Source organism: Carcharodon carcharias, chromosome 5, assembly GCF_017639515.1.
Source record: "Carcharodon carcharias isolate sCarCar2 chromosome 5, sCarCar2.pri, whole genome shotgun sequence".
NCBI lineage: Eukaryota > Metazoa > Chordata > Chondrichthyes > Lamniformes > Lamnidae > Carcharodon > Carcharodon carcharias.
This window is the reverse complement of record NC_054471.1, coordinates 38,155,393-38,176,547: the sequence shown is the minus strand read 5'-3', so window position 1 is coordinate 38,176,547 and position 21,155 is coordinate 38,155,393. Positions and strand designations below refer to the sequence as shown.

The window sequence follows — 21,155 nt, the reverse complement described above, 5'->3', positions numbered from 1 at the left end:
AATATAAAGAAACAGGCTCTTCCCAGTGCTTATGGAGCTCAGAACAAGATGATATAAATATATGATTAAATGTAAGAGATTTAGAATGAAGAATAGGGGAAACATTTTTTTACATTTTTGAATAAAAGGAATACTGTGGCAAAATGGTGGTAGGAAGGAGGGAAAAGGTCTCACCTAGATACATGCTGCCTCTGCCACTTGGATGGTTTGCAGTACAATTCTCATCATGTTCTCAACATTCTTTACCAGTATTTCATTTGCTGATTTATCACTTGGTGTATCTGCCTTTATGCTGCACCAACCATTCCAACAACGACATGCAGTTATATAGCACCAAATTGCTTTACAGGAGTCTTGGCAAACAAATTTAATAATGTGCATAATGGGGGTAGTATATTAGCATGGATAGAGGATCGGCTAACTAATAGAAGACAGAGAGTTGGGATAAGGAGAGCATTTTCAGGATGGCAAGCTGTAACTAGTGGAGTGCCACAGGGACCAGCGCTGTGCCCACAGTTATTTACAATATATATTAATGACTTGGATGAGGGAAGTGAGTGTACCATCACCAAGTTTGCGGTTGACAAAAATAGGTGGGAAGGCAAGTGGATGAGGATGACACAAAGAGTCTACAGAGGGATATAGACCGGGTAAGTGAGTGGTAATAAACTTGGCAGTTGCAATATAATGTGGGAAAGTGTGAGGTTATGCACTTTGACAGGAAGAATAGAGGAGCTGGATATTATTCAAATAGAGAAAGACTGAAGAAAGATGCAGCACAGAGGGATTTGGGGGTCCTTGTGCATGAATCACAAAAAGCTAGCATACAAGTTCAGCAAGTAATAGGGAGGGAAAATGGAATGTTGGCCATTATTTCAAAGGGAATGGAGTATAAAAATAGGGAAGTCCTGGTAAAGCTATACAAGGCACTAGTTAGACCACACCTAGAATACTGTGAACAGTTTTGGTCCCCTTATCGAAGGAAAAATATACTGGCATTGGAGGCAGCCCAGAGAAGTTTCACTCTGTTGATCCTGGGCATGGAGGGATTTTCTTAGGTTGAATAGGTTGGGCCTGTACTCATTGGAGTTTAAAAGAATGAGAGGCGACCTTATTGAAACATATAAGATTCTTAGGGGGCTTGACAGGGTAGATGCTGAGAGGTTGTTTCCCCTAATGAGAGAGCCTAGGACCAGAGGACATAATCTCAGAATAAGGAGTTGTCCATTTATGACAGAGATGAGGAGGAATTTCTTCTCTGAGGGTAGTAAATCTGTGGAATTCTTTACCACAGAGGGCTGTAGAGGCTGGGTTGTTAACTATACTCAAGGCTGAGGTAGACAGACTTTTAATCAGTAAGGGAATCAAGAGTTATGGGGAAAAAGCAGGAAAGTGGAATTAAGGTTTATCAGATCAGCCATGATTTCATTGAACAGCGATGTGAATGACTCAGTGAGCCGAATGGCCTACTTCTGCTCCTAAATCTTATGGTCTAAGTCACATAAGGAGATATTATGACAAAAATCTTGATCAAAGAGGTAAATTAAGGGACTATCTTAAAGGAGGAGAGAGAAGTTTGGAAAGGAAATTCCAGGGCTGAAGGCCTAGGCTGCTGAAGGCACAGCCCTCAACAGTGGAGTGATGAATATCAAGGATGTGCAAAAGGCCAGAACTGGTAGAGCACAGAGGTCTCGGAGGCTTATAGGGCTGGAGGAGGGGTACGCAGAGATATGGATGTTATTGCGGAAAATGGCTCCTTCTTGCAATACTTCTTCACATAACATAGAAGTTGTCAAGCACAATTATGTCATTACCCAGGCTGATACTGTGGTGAGGTACTGAGGGAGTGTTACACTGGGAGGATACCATGTTTTGGATGAGACAAAAAACTCAGGTCCCACCTGCCCTCTTAGTTGGATGTAAGAGAGCCCATGGCACTATTTTGAAGTAGAACAGATGAGTTCTTTCCAGTGTCCTGGCCAATATTCATCCCTCAATCAACACTAAAAACAGATGAAAACAAAAACAGAATTACCTGGAAAAACTCAGCAGGTCTGGCAGCATCGGCGGAGAAGAAAAGAGTTGACGTTTCGAGTCCTCATGACCCTTCGACAGAACTAAAAACAGATGGTTTGGTCATTATCTCATTGTGGTTTGTGAGATCTTTTTGTGTGAAATTTACTGCCATTCTTTCTAACATAATCAGTGACTCATTAGCTGTAAAGCACTTTGGAAGGTCCTGAGATTATTCTAGGTAAATAAAAGTGCTTTCTTTAATAGCAAGTTCTTTCTTTAATAACATAGCAGTCCAAAGTTCACCTTGCAAAGAGTACTGCCAGCAGATGCACAAAGCAAGCTCCTTTTCAAAATCCTAGTGACAGGAGAAAGGTTTGCTATGCACAAAGATGCTTGTTGCTCAGGTGGTTGCTGATGTCTACCTGAATGTGTTTGTTTACAGGGGAGGCGGTGGCATAGTGGTATTGTCTGGGGACCTGGGTTCAAATCCAATGATGACCATGAAACCATTGTCAATTGTCATAAAAACCCATCTAGTTCACTAATGTTCTTTAGGACAGGAAAGCTGTTGTCCTTACCTGGTCTGGTCTACATGTGACTCCAGACCCACACCAACATGATTGACTCTTAGCTGCCCTGTGAAATGGCCTAGCAAGCCATAAATGCTGGCCTAGCCAGTGACATCCATATCCCATGAATGAATTTTAAAAAAGCTGAGAGAATCATGACCAGAAGATGGGATTGCCAAGCTGAAACAATATATTCATCATGAGGATGTAATCCTGGCCCATTTTAGTTGTGAATTTGTGGGGGAAACTAGTGAGGATGAGATTGGATCAATATTTCAAGAATTTTCCATTTATTTTTATCCTTCTGAGGCTGACTTACTTTCTTAATCCTCAAAGCAAGAGCTACAGGGGGTGGCAGTGACATAGTGGAAATGTCACTGGACCAGTCATCCAGAGGCCTAGCCTCTGGGAATATGAGTTCAAATCCCACTGGTGGAACTTAAATTCAATTAATAAATCTGGAATATAAAGCTGGTCTCATTAATGGTGACTGTGAAATAATCATTGATTGTCAAGAAGACCCATCAGGTTCACTCATGCCCTTTAGGGAAGGAAATCTGCTGACCTTACACAATCTGATGTGCATTTGACTCCAGGTCCTCAGCAATGTGGTTGACTCTTAAGTGCCCCCTAAACTGGCCTAGCAAACCACTTAGTCCAAGGGCAATTAGGGATGGGCAACAAACGGTGGCTTTGTCAGCAATGTCCAATTCCCAGTAAAGAATATGATGCAAAATAATTTGATCTTATTCTTTTATTTCTATTTTATTGGAAATGAGTTATAAATCTTCTCCTCTTTCTCTTTCGTACATTATTTTCAAGTTGAGGAGGCCAGAACAAGTGGCACCACAGAACCTAACAATTTATAATCGGTTGTGTTAAGCACTCCACCTATTCCCCAGCACCAACAAAGTTACCAGAACCCTGCAGACTGAAGGTAAAGTGTTTGAAGAAGATGAACCAGGTATTTCAAACTCACAATGGGGCAATAATTGGGCAGGTTCTACACAGGGCGGCTGATTCACTCCACCAGGTGACTGGCCAGGTGTTGAGAATATAAAGTTACTGGCGGGGGTAGATTTATCTCAGTGATTTACAGCAATTAATCAAGACTAGGTTAATTGCACTAACAGAAGAGTTAGCGTTAAGAGTTAAAAGCAGGGCTCAAGAAAACAGAAATAGTTGAGGTAATACAACAGCATCTGAGACGGGAAGAAGAAAAAGTTAATCCAGGTAACAATTGAGTTGAGTTAACTGGTTGCAGGTCAAGCAGCTTGAGATAGAAAGAGATAGAGAAAAGCAAAAACTTGAATTTGGACTTGAAAAAGAAAGAGACATGAAAAAGTTCAAACTGGAAGATGAAATGGAAATGAAAAATCTTGAACTTGAACTCAAGAGAGAGAAAGCAATCAGACAGCATGAAACTGGCTTGAGGGGAATGCAGTTGATGTAGTTTATATGGATTTCAGCAAAGCCTTTGACAAGGTCCCACATGGGAGACTTATAAAGAAGGCAAATGCACTTGGGATACCGGGTAATTTGATAAGGTGGATTCAAAATTGCCTTAGTTGTTGGAGACAGAAGGTGATGACAGAAGGCTGCTTTAGGGACTGGAAGCCACTGTCCAGTGGCGTACCACAGGGATCTGTCCTGGGTCCCCTATTATTTGTCATTTATATAAACGACATAGATGACTATGTGAGGGGTAGGATTAGTAAGTTTGCGGATGACACAAAGATTGGCTGGGTGGTTTGCAACTGAGGCTGAGTGTCTTGGGCTACAGGAAGATATAGACGGGATGGTCAAATGGGCAAATAAGTGGCAGATGGAATTTAACTCTGAAAAGTGTGAGGTGGGAAACTTTGGAAGAAATAATTTGACAAGGAAGTATTCAATGAATGGCATGACACTAGGAAGTACTGAGGAACAAAGGGACCTTGGCGTGTGTGTCCATAGATCTCTGAATGTGGAGGGGCATGTTAGTGGGGTGGTGAAAAAGGCATTTGGGACACTTGCCTTTTTCAATCGAGGCATAGATTACAAAAGTAAGGAGTTCATGTTGGAGTTGTATAGGACCTTGGTGAGGCCACAGCTGGAGTACTGTGTGCAGTTCTGGTCACCACATTATAGGAAGGATGTGATTGCACTGGAGGGGGTGCAGAAGAGATTCACCAGGATGTTGCCTGGATGAAACATTTAATTTATGAAGATAGGTTGGATAGACTTGGCTTGTTTTCGTTGGAGCAGAGAAGACTGAGAGGCAACCTGATCGAGGTGTACAAGATTATGAGGGGCATGGACAGGGTGGATAGGGAGCAGCTGCTCCCCTTAGTTGAAGGGTCAGTCACAAGGGGGCATAAGTTCAAGGTGAGGGGCAGGCAGTTTAGTGGGGGGGGATGTGAGGAAAATCTTTTTTACCCAGAGGGTGGTGATGGTCTGGAATGAACTGCCTGGGAGGGTGGTAGAGGTGTGTTGCCTCACATCCTTTAAAAAGTACCTGGATGAGCAGTTGGCACATCATAACATTCAAGGCTATGGGGCAAGTGCTGGTAAATGGGATTAGGTAGGTAGGTCAGGTGTTTCTCACGTGTCGGTGTAAACTTGATGGTCTTAAGGGCCTCTTCTGCACTGTGATTCTGTATGTAAATGTTCTTTCTGTCTGCAAAGAACAGATCTCTGTGTATTAATTTATGTAGCTTCCAGCACATGCAAATGCATCATATTTCGAGCCCAACTGATAATCTTAAATTGGTTGTCAGTGTAATTTTAAGGACGCTGAGGATTATTTAGCAAATGTTATCCAATTGCAGAATCACATCTAATGTTGAACATTGTGTTTTGAGTTTTGCAAGCACAGGCTGGTTGGGTATAGTCTGTACCTTACCCTTTGTGAAAGTGGCTGGGACATGCTGTTTGATACGACCTGCCAGTCTTTGGGACGTACGGCCTACATACCTAGCATCACACGGGCACTACAATTCATATACCACATTTCGCATTTGTGTGATAGGCAGGATGTCTTTTTGGCTTGACGGCAGCATCCTGTTAATGGCGAATACCACTCGTATTGCTACTGTAGCTAGATATTACTAAGATTATAAATGAGACAACAGACAAAATCGCACAAAAAAATTTGAAAGATACAAATTTGCATAGTTAAAGAACAAGAGCTTAGACATGTCTCTTTTTCAGCGATATCTCATCTTTCCTGATGTCATCTTGATTATTCTTTTGTATTTATCTGGTCTCCTGATTATCTGGTTCAATGCCTAGAATGTGCCATATCCGCCTTTGTAGATTATTGGTACAGTTTGTTCACAGGTTCTAATCATGTCTTGAATAAGAACTCCTGGAATCTGCTTATATCGCAGATACCTAGTTTTCATATGTGCAACTGTCTTTAATAATGGGAATTGTTTATTAAAGTTATTAGAACATCAGTCTCTTCCCCATTCAGCTTTCCTCTGTTAACAACTAAGAACTGTAGAAAGTTTTAAATTGCCAAGACTGAGGGATTGATCTTTAAATCTGAATGCCTTATTGAAAAAGAACAGCATACTGTTGCAGTGTCAGTATGATGCTATTTAAGACCTGTGCTCTGAATGTGTTGTGATGGCACAATATAAATTACGTTGACTGCTCCTTGCTTTATGAGAAACTGTGCCATATGATATATTTGGACAGCTATGTCTTTGATGACCTGCACAATCTAGTTGTCATTGTGCTATTCCTCGGTCTCAGCTCTTAGACCCAGAGCTGCAGCAGCAATTGAATGTGCTGGATTGCTGGAAGTGTACTCTTATAGAGAGCTGTGAGCAAACTGGAGTAAACGTAAACAAGAAAGAGTTAGGTCAGTCAAAGACTACATTTTTTTGTTATTACACAACAAGGCAAGGGGTTTTAGGAACTGAATATTTTTCATTTCAGCATCAAGCAGGCACAGGTCATTGGTCTGCCTGAATGATATTGGCAACTAATGCTGAACTAAGAGCAGTTTTGTGCTATTGGCCTGTGCCCGCCACAAATGGACTGAGGCTGTCCAAGCTCTGCTGCCATCGGACACTACAGGAAGCAGTCATCAGTCTCAGATGGACTTGAACCCAGGTCTCAATGTCTAACTACTATGCAGTTCCAGAAACACTAATAATTATATGCTATTTGTACATGGTAACCAGTCTTGTACTATGCTGTTTCTCTGAAATTGCCATAAACCTTCTGCCAAAGTTACTATTACCGATGGAGAACACCAACATAGAAATTTACCTCCCTTGTCTCTTGCTTTTCCCTATTATGACACAGCCAATGGTAAAGGCTGAGTTGTTCAAATCCTAGAGAGAAACTTGAAACAACTGTCATAATCCATTATTTGCAATTTGTATGTTTTGAGATGCAGGCTTTGAATTCAGTAGTAATAAGACCACCGAGTCTCAAGAGATTTTTTATGAAACTAAATTAAACATTTATTAATACAAGAAAAATTGTAAACATATACATATGTCTACAAAATTACTACTATAATAACTATAAAGATCTCCTAATTAATCTGACTCTCAGTTACACCCCCATTAAGGCAACAGTAAAGGTCAAGGATTTAAAAAGACCCCAGGCAAAGTACATTTGACCTTACAAATTCAAAATGAGGTTTCTTGCAGACACGGGTTCAGGTGCACAGGCTGGTTGGACCTAAAATGCCTCTGATTTACACACACAAACTCCTTTCTGTTTATACCTAGCTTTTCCTTTGAATATAAATTTCCCATTATTACTAGGTTTTTAACATCACATCTTCTAACAATAACATTTTCATCCCACTAATTTTATTAGTAATATAAACACATTGCTTGGTGTCTCCCAGCTAGGAGAAAGATCTTACTCCCACTCTTGAGTGCTTTATTCAACAAATGAAAATGCACACACTTAACACCTATGTTTCTAAACTTCCCCACGTTTATCTAATTACCATTTCAAACCTACTTCTCTCTATACATCAAACCACCCAGACTAGCTGGCTTTAATCCAATTAGTACACACACAGTCAAACACATAGACACGCACGTAGACAGACACCACTAAACTCTATTTTAAAAAATAATTTCCAATAATATTATAGACATTGATCTCTTCATGACATCCTTCAATCTTTTATTTATCTCTGCAGACCACAAAATCCTAGATAACTTCACTAATTGTCTTCCCTACTCTTCTGACAAAATGGCTTTTTTCAGGTTTTTTTTCGCTCATACTTCGTATATTTAAGATTTTCTGAACAAATCTAATGGAAAAATACTCACAAATTGGAATTTTGTTTGTCCAATATGGAACATACACTCTCTCCCTGTGTAAACACACCCCACACAGAGAGCATAGGTGCAGATTTGTGGACCCAATGCATTGGAAAACCTCAAGAATCTGTAAAGTTTACCCAACATGCTAGGGTACTGGCTTGTAAGATTATATGAAGCCTGGATTAATGCATCGCTAAGTACCTTAATTTCATTGTTCAAATGGCAAAGCCTGACTTTGACACTTTTTTCCCGTCAGCAAATGTAAGACATTCTGGCTGCAGATTCTCAGAAACAGCCAATAACACAGTAGTTTCAAAGGGATGCTTATGTTCAGTAACATCCCTCAAGTCATTGAATAGAAACATTTCATTCTCCAAAAAGCCATCTAAAGAAGAGAGCAGCATCCAAATGGGGACAGACTATACTTCAAGCTTATCCCCTCATTTGGTTAAAAGTGATGCCTCTTTTGTAACATAAATAATTTTATCTTTTAAGATTTTGGAATTAGTTTGTGCCACTTTTAACTTTGACTGGAGCTGCAACTGTTGTTCCTGAATCCTAAGGAGCCCAAAATCTTTTGTGCCATCTTTTGTGACACCTCCAGCTAACTGCACACACTTGGACAATGATCTCAGTAATATCTTTGGTGCTTTGAAGGTCCTCTGAGAGATTGTTTCCAGTTAGATTGTGGACTATCTGCTTTACCACAGCATACCAGTGACCCGCCACTCTCTGAAGGGCAAGTTTCATATCGCTGATCTTATCCCACCAAAGCAGTGCTGTTTGGTAAAGCCCACCTATGCACTGCTCTTGGTTAACTGCCACTTCTCTGGCCAGGCTAAGATCTGGCATCAGGCCTATCACTTTACCCTTCGGTGACCCAAGCCTGCCTTACTTTTCTAATGGATCTGTGTTTGCTGCCGCTTCCCTAGCGGCATTCGTGTGACGACTAGACAGTCCAAGTATACCTACAAAAGTGATGTTATCTGTGAGGGTGTCTTTAACTTTTGCTGCTGAATAAATTCCTTCACCTGTAAGGGGGAACTCGTCAGGAAGCTCAATGCTCATCTTCTTCACACTTTCAAAGTTGTTTTCAGTTGGATCATGTGATGGAAGAGGTAGTTGTCCTATTACTCAGAACCTTTGACCAATTTTTAGTTTTTGAGGTCCTTGATGTATATCAATGAAAAATCCATGTTACTTACGCAACTAATCTCCTCAAGACCTTTGGGCTTATGAACATATTCACACAAGGGATGAAGAAGGTTGGCCATCAATGCCATTGCACACCTTGTAAATAAAGTCAATCAACAGCTGTATCCTTTTTAAAGAGGGTTTCCCATTCAATGGGTTCCCCAAGCAGTGACTAGCAGCCACTTTAACTGATGGGATGGCTTTGTCCGATTGACTTACTAAAGCCAGGAGTCCATTACTGAAGACTGGAGGTGGAATATTCCGTGCCTGCAGGCGTTGAGCGTGTTTGGCAGTGTGAGCAGACAATATGGCGAGAAGGCCAAAAATTGATTTCACAACATTGTGAAATCAGTTTGCAATCGTCCGCTCTGCCGGTCAATGGCCGGCCATGTTTCCTGCTGACGGAAATGAGGAACCTCATTGTAATAAATCTGCATATCATTATAAGACGAGCACACTGGATTGCCCAAGTATTTCACAACAGCGTATATAAGGTTTACACTTGGTGGGCTGCACTTTGAGGGGAACGCCAAGCTGAGTGCATTGTGCTGCTGTGCAGCACTCGCGGGGGTTGCTTGTTGGACTTCAAGGTTGAAGCTAGTTGTGGGGGGAGGGGCAAGGACTGCCCTGCAGTTGAGGCAAGTTGGGTGGGGGGGCAAGGGCTGCCTTGTGGCTGATGGTCGTGCATAAGTACATGCAGGGTGAGGGGTGGGTGGGGGGTTGGGGGCCGGGGGGTGGGGGGGTAGTTGGTGGAGGGGGAGGGAAGTGGCCACGCATCAGGGAAACCTTGTATAAAGTGACCATTCTTCCACAGCTGAGACAGTTCAGATGCAGCCACGTTAACACGCTTGGAATCGGGCCCTTTGCTTATCTGCCTACTCAAGCAATGCAGAGGCATCAAAGTGCCACCAAGTGCTCCAGAACTTTTCATCCCTTGGGCACAGATTGCAAACTAATGAGCATTTTAGTGGACTGCACAACAGGTGAATGACTATGCACTTTTATACAATCTCCTTGTGAAAGTTGGCCATGGAGCAGTCACCAGCAGAGGCACTCACAGCCCCTTGCAAAATCATCATTCTGGTTTGGACCTGTCTCCCCCATGGTTTAAGCTAACAATGCAACAGGGCAAAGCTGCTGCTAATTGGTCAGGTGGAATGGGGCAGAGAAGGGTGGGGTTTTGGGGCAGCTATGCAGCATACTAAACTCTGGCCATCCAAGCGGTGGCCAGAACTCTCCGGGATACGTTTAGGGGCCTTCAGACTTAACAGAGAGGTTCTTATAACACACAAGCCGACCCATGTGCCTCTCTCTCTTTCATCCTGCAGGAGGAGTACATCAGGTTCATGGAGCCTGGGGACCTGGCTGTATGCCTCGTGGTGTACAGAGAGCAGAGACGACAGAGAAGAAAGTGACGGAAGCACCTGGCTGTGTAGAGGCACAGCACCCTCAGGAAGAAGGGGTGTCTTGGGCTCCCGCACATACCGCTGAAGAGCCACAGCGAGCCATCGCTGGTCAGCACCTAGCTAAACCTAGGATCTATAGACGCTGCCTTTCATTCCTACAGATTACCAAGAACTAGTGTCACCAAAGACTGCACACGTCTAGGGAACTGGTCTGTTACATCTGCCAGCTACTGCAGTATTTGATGCCAAAGGAGGGCATCCACTGCTTGTGTCCATGAAAGTGACCATAGCGCTTAGCTTTTACACCAGTGGCCCTTCTCAGGGCTCCACAGGTGACCTCTGTGGGATATCACAAGCCTCCACCCACAAATGCATCCATGAGTACATGGATTCCATCTTCACAAAGGCACACAACTTTGTGCATTGCCTGGGACCAGGAGAGCCAGGATGTAAGAGTGATTGGATTTGCCCAGATCTCAGGTTTCCCAAAGGTGCAGGGTGCCATCGACTGCACTCACATGGTGCTCAGATCTTCATTGCAACAAATGATCAATTATGTCAACTACAAGGGTTTCCATTCGCTGAATGTGCAGCTGGTGTGCAACCACTGCAAATGCATCCTGCAGGTCTGTGCATGATTTCCAGGGAGTGTTCATGACTCCTACATTCTCAGTTGGTCACAGATCCCTGTTGACTTCCGGGGTCCATAGAGACTGCAGGAATGGCTCCTTGGGGACAAGGGCTACCCACAGAGGACATGGCTGATGATACCCGTGCAGCGGCCTCAGGCTACAACAGAGTGAAGGTATAATGAGACTTATGCTATAACTTGCACCTTGGTGGAGCAAACCATCGGGATGCTGAAAATGAGGTTCCAGTGCCTGGGCTGGCCTGCTGGAACCCTGCAATATAGTCCTCAGAGGGTGTGTCATGAAGAGATTAATGTCTATAATGTTATTGGAAATTATTTTTTAAAATAGAGTTTAGTGGTGTCTGTCTATGTGTGTGTGTGTGTGTGTGTGTGTGTGTGTGTGTGTGTGCATCTTAATTGGATTAAAACCAGCTAGTCTGGGTGCTTTGATGTAGAGAAATAAGTAGGTTTGAAAAGGTAATTAGATAAACATTGGGAAGTTTAGAAACACAGGTATCATGGGGGTAGATTTGCATTTATTGAATAAGATATTCGAAGAATGGGTGAAATCTTGCACCTAGCTGGGAGACACCAAGCAATGTGTTTTTTTATCTTACTAATAAATTTGGTGGAATCAGAGGGTGTTATTGTTAGAAGAGGTAAAACTAAAAACCTAGTAATACAATGGGAAATTTACATTCAAAGAAAAAGCTAGGTATAAACAGAAAGGAGTTTGTGTGTGTAAAGTAGAGGCATTTAAGATCTAACCAGCCTGTACACCTGCAAGGAACCTCATTTTGAATTTGTAAGGACAAATGTGCTTTGCTTGAGGTCTTTTTAAATCTATGAGTTTTACTGTTGCCTTAACTGGATTGTAACTGAGAGTCAGATTAATTAGGAGATTTTTGTAGTTATTATAGTAGCAATTTTGTAGATATATGTATGTATATACAATTTTTCTTGTATTAATAAATGTTTAATTTAGTTTTATAAAAAAACCTCTTGAGACTCAGTGGTCTTATTACTACTGAATTCAAAGCCTGCATCTCGAAACATACAAATTACAAAAATAGATTATGATAACTGTTTCAAGTTTCCCTCTGGGATTTGAACAACTCAGCCCTTACCATTGGCTGCACAATAGGTGTCACCCATTATTGTCATTTGCTGCGCCCATTACAACCTGGCACTGCAACGGGGAGAGGAGCTGGCTGAGGAGGAGATGGATGTCTCCTCTGATGAGGATGTTGATAAGGGTGAGGGTGAGGAGGTCCTTGAAAGTGACTATGAGGCCACTGCACTAGTGAGACAAGGCAGGCACACTCAGGAAGCCCTCATAGCTGCTAGATTTGTGGAGGGTGATGATGACTTGCAATGAATAGACACCATCCATCCTCACATTGCATCTATTAACTCCAGTCTGGCTGATGACAGTGCACATACCCTCTGTGATAAGGCTCCTGTCATGGATACGCAATGGAGGACCTAATTGTCACTCGATTCCAGGAGAATGATGATGCCATGCAGTGAGGACACGCCATAGATCTTCACATAGCCTCTGTGAATGTCTGACTCCTGTCTGGCCGAGGGCAGCTTACTTGCGCTCTATGATCAGGGTCATATCATGGAGAAGCAGCTGTGAAACTTTACATGCATTTGATCCTTTTTCAGCCTTCAGTACCTGACCCCTTCAGGAGCACAATGTCACTGGTCACAGATGCAGATGAGATGGGGGCCAGCCCCATCCTAAAGGTGCTGAGAGCACACAGAGAAAATGACAGAACTCTGTGATACCTGCCCATTCCAAGCACCGTTGAGGTGCAGGCATCAATGATGTGTCCAGGGAGTGTGAGGCTGGACCATTACTTTGGTCTGAAGGCTGAAGAAAGCACAGGGAAGAGGCCCTGGACTGAGACACCTGCCTTTACCTTGTGGAGGAACCTAGGTTTCACGTCTGAGTGACATGAACACTACTCATAAGAACCAGGAGCAATAGGCAGGGAGATATTCTTGGGAGTTTATTGATAATTTTGAACATTATGCACAAGTCATTAACACCCATGCTCAGGTTGTGCAACTATATCTTCTTAACCTTCCTAACCCTGCCGATACATCTTGGTGATCCTGGACATCCATGGCGGAGGTGTCTGTGATGACCTTGGTGGGCATCCTCTGGAGGGTTGAGACCTGGAGGGTCCCGGCCTGCTTTTGGGATCCTGCTGTATGGCAGTGACACCCTCCTTGGCCTGTGGAGCTGAAGCAGCTGGAGTCACAGGAAGAGGGGGTTTGGATGGGCCAGACACTCCCAGAGTCACCTGGGTGAATGGCCCTGGGGTGTGCACCTGCTGATCCTGCTTATTATGGGTGCCTGAGGGCCCCTGGCTGACTCCTTGAGGAGAAGGGGTAGCTAGAGTGAGAACGAGGTGACCTGCACCCCTCCCATGTACATGCTGTTGGAGGCCAACTATGGTATCAGCAATGGAGTTCAGCCTGCACAGCAATGCTGTAGCAATGTCTTAGATCAAGGTCTCCATGGCATCCACCTTCCTATCAGTGTTGACCTCGGTGTGTTGGCATGCCTGCGCTATCACCTCAGCCTGAAGATGGATGGACCCCATTGTGCTTTACAACCTGAGGAGTGCAGCAAACATCCCTTCATGATATTCCTGAGCTGGCCTTTGCTGCTCCAGCAACTGAGGTATGACCAAGTCCAGAGGCTCGTCATCTGACTTGGACACAGCAGATTCCTGGCCTCCAGCAGTTCTCTGACTACTGCACTTAGTGAAAATCTGGGACAATTCTGCCCTGAGCCAGCACTTCTATCACCACTCGGCAGCTTGTGCTACATGCTTAGCCCATCCGGTCAGGTCTTGTACAAAGTGGTTGATGTTTTGGTGACTAATGGTCTTTTCACACCCCTTGTCATCCAGAATTGCTTGCATGGGCAGCACGATGAACTGGCAAATGTCAATCACCACATCCAGAGATGCCAACAGCCTTCAGATGTCCAGTTTCTGTGGAGCTGTGGGAGCCTTTTGAAGACTGCTGGCTTTCAGGTTTCTGTTCCTCCTGATTTATGACATTTCACAGGTGCCTAGGGACCTCAAGTGCCTGGCTGCAATGGCTGATCTTCATGTATGGGCATAGACAATGAGCCTTGGCAGATTCATTCACCATGGAAATCAGGATCGTCAATCCCAGTTTTGAGTTTCTTTTCCTTCTTATCATAATTGCTACTACCCTCAAGCTCCAGTCCTCAATCCTGCTCCCAACTGAGAATATACAACAGAATCAGTAAGGAGTCCCCATTCCCCTTGGTTGAGGCATCCATAACCTGGGTGCATAGATTTAGGATTAAGAGGTTTAGTGTGGATTTGAGGGGAAATTGTTTTCACCCAGAGGGTGGTAGGGATCTGGAGCTTACTGACTAAAGTACAGGTGATTAGAGTAGCTAGAGGCAGAGGTGATAAAGGCAGAAACCCTCATAACATTCCAAAATTACTTGGACATGCACTTGAAGTACCATAAACAACAAGGCTATGGGATCAATCGTTGGGAAGTGGGACTGGGCTCGATGTCTACTTGACAGCTGCTCCAGACACAATGGACTAAATGGCCTCTTTCGATGCTGTAAATTTCTATGATTCTAGAGTTTGGGGGAACACAATGTCTTGCGGACATTCACCTTCTCAGATATCACTTTGCTTCTTCCCCCGCCCCATGCAACACAACTAGAAAAGGCAAACGGCGTCTCCCTCGCAGAAACTGGAGTCAAAACAACAGTCAAAACTTTGGGTTCAAAATTGTTGTGGGGGCAATTTAGCCTAAATTGCTTGTCAGGTAACTGGTGGGATTGAGTGTAACACTTGGCTTGTAACATCTTGCCCAATTTTACCCTCCATTAAAATCAACGGGCGGGGTGTAAAACTGGTGTGCCACCTGATCCTGTGCGTTTCCTAACAAGGTAGGTGAGGTTAACGTTACCCTGCACTGTACTTTCAGTCAAGACTGCAGATGATGCTGGCTTTCTGAAACTATTTATGTGAACTGGCATAAGATAGACTTTGAATTCCTAACACTTGTAAGCTTTTCTCCACCAGATTGTGGGTCTCGGGGCCAGGGGCTCCGCTTAGAACTACCCCGTAAAGTCCCCTGTAGGAAATCCTGAGCGGAAGTGACAAGCTCATTTCTGTGTTCATGAAGTGCTGGCTGAATACCAACTTTCTGGTCTGCCATCAGAATGCCCTTTCCGGATACTGCAGCAAATTCTAATGTCGGGTCCATTTTGCTTTTCAAGCAGATCATCCTCAGAGTTTTCCCACAAATCTAAAAACACAAAGATAAAACCCTTTACAAATGGGAATAATCATTAAAATGAAACAAAAACTTACAGAAACAAGTTTGTTTGCAAGTGAGCAGACAGTTGCTGTCAATGTACTGCATTATTTCTATTATATTGCATATTTGGACATGAATCATCATCATGTGATTTGTAATAACCCGTTTTAGCTGTTCAGGCTACAATTCCACATAAAGAATAGCATTTCTCAACCCATTCTCTTCAGCTCAATGACTTCTGTCGTCACACACCTCCCAAATGCAATATTTTCATACATAATGCAAATCAACAATATAAAACTTAACCAGCACTTACGATCCATCGAAATGCCTTCAGGTCTCATTACCCTTTAATGTGTGGCATTTATCTCTTGGTAAATTATTGTCCTTAACTCAGGTTCTGTATTATTCTATGTGTCTAGGTAATTGCTCGGGCCAAATTGAAAAATGCATTGCTTCAAACAATGAAGGGGTTAAAACAGTATACTATTTCCTTTTACCACCTTGCTGAGAACACACACTGATCGTGTTTCACATTGTGGATGAGCAATAACAATAACGTGTTTCAGTGAGGGAAATTACAGACCAGATATAGAATGTTGTTCTGCAAACACCGGACAAGCACGTAAAACAAATGCAGCGCCAGATAAACGGCAAAAAAGCAATCGTGACATGAGAAAAACTTTTTTTTTACACAGTAAGTGGTTCGGATCTGGAATGCTTTGCCTGCAAGTGTGGTGGGTGGGGCAGATTCAATCGAGGCCTTCAAAAGATCTCTGACTAATTATCTGAAGTGAAAATGTTTGTGATGTTCTGGGGAAAAGAGAGGTTAGTGGAATTAGGTGAATTGCTCTTTCAGGGAGCTTGCATGGATGTGACAGACCAAATGGTTCTGTGCTGTAACCGTTCCATGATTTTAAGTGGGGCAGTGACACTTCATTGAACCCAACAATGTGGCAGTTGAGGCAACTGTACCAGATCACTCAACAGCATGGCAGTGTTGAGATTATTCAAAGCTCAAAGAAAAATAGACCAATTATTGTTCCAAAAGCAAAGCAAATCTTTTTGTCATTCATTCAGTACACCACAAGCGGTTGTGGCCACGTTGTGCACCTGTCATTTAGTATATCACTCATAATTGACAACCACTGTGCTGGTGCAAAAATAAGCTCAGCAAATGTACAAGATTTTAAATAAAATATCTTATTTCAAAATTGGACATGGGGATGTGAGTAGACCATTCAGCCTGTTCCACCATTCAGTTAGATCATGATTGATCTGTATCTTAACTCCATTTATAAAAATAAATGTACAATTACAGTACTCCTCCCACCGTGTTTTCTTCTCTCTTTCCTCCTACTCCTACTGTGTAAAAAAAAAAGTTTTTCTCATGTCACGATTGCTTTTTTGCCGTTTATACAGTTTTATGCAACCACTGGGCACCCCCTTGTACCTCATCATTCTGCATGTATCAGGAATCTACCTAACCAAGTGAGGCATCACAATTGCACAAAATCCTGCCCTTCCTGATGTAGACACATACGTACTTTTAATTAGGGGGTCATTGGATAACAACCAGGAGCAGGAACGTGAGCTGATTTTTCTTCTCCCTACTCCAGGAATGCTGATGTCCGTCGTGACATTCCTTATAAAAGCCTTAGCTGAAATTAGCAAACCCAGCAAAACAGCCAAGATCAAACTTTAGTCAGCCCTGGTTTGTGTGGCTCACTATTATACTGAGCGGTGGTTTTACCACCAAAACATTTGGAGAGTTTCTCAATCAAGATACTTGATGTTTGATTTTTTTCATACATTCATGAAGCAGATTTAAATAACTCACTTGTGATTGCAGCATCTGCAATTTATGAAGATATTCTAACTCATACCATAAACATGTCAGTATCCTTTTCCCCATCAATTTCTGAGGGACATACCTTTTTGCAGCATTAACAAGTTCTTCAGTTACTCTGGCCATTTCCTTAGATGACTTTCCATTCACTGAATATAATCAAATGGCTCACTCCAGTAGCAACAGGTGCTATGATTCTTTCAGTGCTCTTGGTCTTGATCAGAGCACCAATCCCATTCTAATAAAAGTACACCATTCATAGAAACCTAGAAGTGTAGAAACAAATGTATTCTAAAATTTGTTAAGAGCTTAGAACTAATTGTTACGTGAATAAATATCCCAGGTTGCCACATTTATTGTCACACTGCAGTCGTATGCCAAGTGACAACATATTAGTGTACCAGTCACATGAAGAGCAGCAAAAAACACACTTGAAGCTCCAGCATTTTGCGTCTAGAAAGTGTGATTATGTCTAACGTATGGGAACCATAAGACATAACAGGCAGTCCTTACAAGTGAGGGAATGGGGGAAAGGGCTACGCTTTTATTTGAAGTGTACCCAAAGCTTGAACTCCGCCTTGAACCCTGTGGTACGAATGTATCCCTGTTTCTTAGTAACCATTCATCCTGCCTCGCAATTCCGGGCTACATTCTGAAATCCCAAGCGCAGCAGCACTGGGCACAAGATTCAAGCACAGCAGGAGAGTCTGTGTGTGTTTTGGATGGGAGGGTCATTTAGACCCTTCTGGCAGCAGGAAATAAATCATTTAAAAATTTCAGAAGGATCTATTGTTTGCCAGTTGTTTTGCATTTCAAATATGCTTCACTCATTTACTTCTTTTGCCTCTTTCCCTCTTCCTAACCAGTCATGTTTACTTTGAAAAAATAACCGAAGTGTACTGTATCAATACCATTCAGTATTTTATATATCGATATGGTCCAGTCCACTTTATTGACTTTTTTGGACTATAAAGTGTAAGTTGTCATCTTTTTTCATAGCTCAATACATTCACACGTAGAATCAATGTTATATTTTTTGATTTTATTCTGTATCCATAATGTAGCAGATGATAGTTTGTATCCTGTTCAGGACAAAACAGTCAGCTTGATCTCCCTGTCCACTGGCTGAAAGATGCATTCCCTCCACCATAGGTACACCAAACATCTTGCATTCTTTTAATTGTCCCATTACAACTCCCTTGCAGCAAGAACTCCTATGTCATTTGATGTCCCGTGTCTGTTACGGCATGGCTAATGGTAAATGCTGAGTTGTTCAAATCTGAAAGGGAAACTTGAAACAACTGCCACAACTTGTTTTGCAATTTGTATAAATTTTGAGATGCGGGCCCTGAATTCAGTAGTAATAAGACCACCAAGTCTTGTACGTTTTTACAAAACTAAACATTAATAGAAGAAATGACTTTAAATACATACATAGATCTACAAATTACTGCTATGATAATTTCTAAATCCCCTAATCGATCTAACTCCCAGTTACACTTTCGTTAAGACAGCAGTAAGACACAGATTTTAAAAGACCCAGGCAAAGAAACATGATATCCTGAACAAGTTGACTTCCAAGTGAGTTTTCTTAACCTCAGTCCTTTGAAAACAGCAGCTTGAGGCACAGATGCTGAAGGCTCTTTCACACACTTGTAAGATCTTAAAAATGCCTTCCCTTACATACAGTCCTTGCTCCTTTTTTATACATATCTTTCTGTTTGAATGCAACTACCTATTGTTTCACTATACCTTTGGACTTTATCTCCCTGATAATAAAAACCCTGTAATCGCACTAAGTTTTACCAGTAATCTTTGGGAAAAATAAACACACCACTTTTAAACTTCACCTGGCTAGGTGACAAATTTCACCCCTCCTTTGAAAACAATCTAGTCTGGTTTATTTCAAAATGCAAATGTTCCCTGACACCAATGTTTCTAAACTTCCCCATGTTTATCTAATTAACATTTCAAACTTAACCTCTCTTCTTAGATCAAAGCATCCAGACTAGTTGCCTCTAATTCAATCAAATCTCACACATGCACACAGTCACATCCAACTATTACTCTATTTTACAATAAATTCCAATAACATTATGAAAATTATTATATCTTCTTGCAGTGTCTTCCACCCCAGCACAGGCCTTCCCTGTTCTTTTTCCCAAACCCCGCACCCCCCCCCCCCAACCACTTTCAATTGCTTAAAACTTATACATTTCCAACTTCTCCCAGTTGTATGAAAGATCATCGACCTGAAACATTGGGCTGGATTTTCACTCCCAAAGCAGGTAGATGGAAATTTCCCAGCTTGGTGCACCCGCCTTGGGAAAAGTGCCCCAAACAGATGCAGATTGGAGGGTTAAAAGACTCGACTTGATTCTCTGGGGCTTCATCCCAGTTGTTTTGATAAATATTAAGCCCTCTAGCCCTCAATCTTACACCACATCCATGTCAACTCATGTCCCACATGGACCCTCATGCTCTCCATGCCAACTCATGACCCCAACCACTACCCTTTTCCCTTTCACCCTCCAAGCCAGCTTAACCAGATCCACAATGGGCAGACCCCAGGAGTTATGTTGAGATGAAATGTAAGGTTCTGAAAATCTACTTCAACTTTCACTATAATAAAAAACCAAACCCATTCTTGAAAGCCCATTCAAAACTTTAAAGGCCTGTCGAGTACTTCATCCCTTATCAAAACAAACAGACTTGTATTCATAACTCCACATCAAAGACAGCTAATTCCTTTAATAACCTGTTTGAGTTGTCAATCAAACTGTGAACTTACAGCCCACCTACTGTGAAAAACAGCCAACCATAAATAATGATGTAATGATAGTCCTTGGAGTAATGTAAATAAATAGCTATCGTAACTAATGCAACCGATTTTTTCAACTCCTACTGACACAGGCGGGCTGTTTTTAAAATTTTTTCAAAGGGTTGGGGGTTTAAATAACTTGACAGTTCTATATACCTTATCCGCCCTTCATGAGCATTTACATCTCCATAAATTTGTGACTCCCACACTGCGGGCTCAGCCCTTGCTACAATGAAAATGAGGTCGACTCGATACGTCAACTCTTTTCTTCTCCGCCGATGCTGCCAGACCTGCTGAGTTTTTCCAGGTAATTCTGTTTTTGTTTTGGATTTCCAGCATCCGCAGTTTTTTGTTTTTATCTCTGTTTGAATGGCCCTGCTGAGTTTGGGTTTTCCTTGTGTGTGAGTCACGCCCCACCCTCTACCGGCAAAAATGGGATGTCAGAAATGATAGGACAGGACTTTTGGATCCGTATCCCATCTGCTATTTTTAAAGGTCCAGAGTCTCCACGAATCCACAAACATCCGGTCCATTAACTCTGTTTCTCTCTCTGCAGATGCTGAGTATTTCCAGCTGATGCTGACCTGCTCAGTGTTTCCAGCATTTTGTGATTTTTATTTCAGATTTCAGGCATCTGAAGAATGTTGCTTTTATGTTATCGTAGAGTAAGAGTTCCCTGTTACGATCGTGATTAAAACACACAATCTGTTTAATAATGATATAATGATAGTCCTTGGGGTAATGTAAATAAATAGCTATTGTAACTAATGTTGCTGTGACCTTTCTCATGGACTGCTCTTAGTAATGTTGGCAGCCCCTAGAAGTTAACCTTTAATGCCAGAAGACCCTAGGTCATCCTTGGATGATTGACAACTTTATCAATGTTCCCAGAACCAATTTCTGCAGTATTTTCCTCAAACCACAATTAGCATTTATATTGCACCAGTTGGAAATCCTGTGCACAAGATCCATATATTTTCCTCTGGAACACGAAATAAGCATCTGCTACAATTCCAACATCTCTGAAAGTTGGCGAAAGCGTGGTT

General features: G+C 42.3%; 1 long non-coding RNA gene across 1 annotated transcript; it reads right to left on the bottom strand.

The window, feature by feature from the left end:
• Positions 1-13,433: 13,433 nt before the first annotated feature.
• LOC121278292 lies at positions 13,434-20,778 on the bottom strand. Its single transcript, XR_005943091.1, has 3 exons — positions 20,266-20,778; positions 17,374-17,554; positions 13,434-15,427 (listed from the first exon to the last, which is right to left on the bottom strand). It is a non-coding gene; the product is annotated as an uncharacterized LOC121278292 (long non-coding RNA).
• Positions 20,779-21,155: the final 377 nt, after the last annotated feature.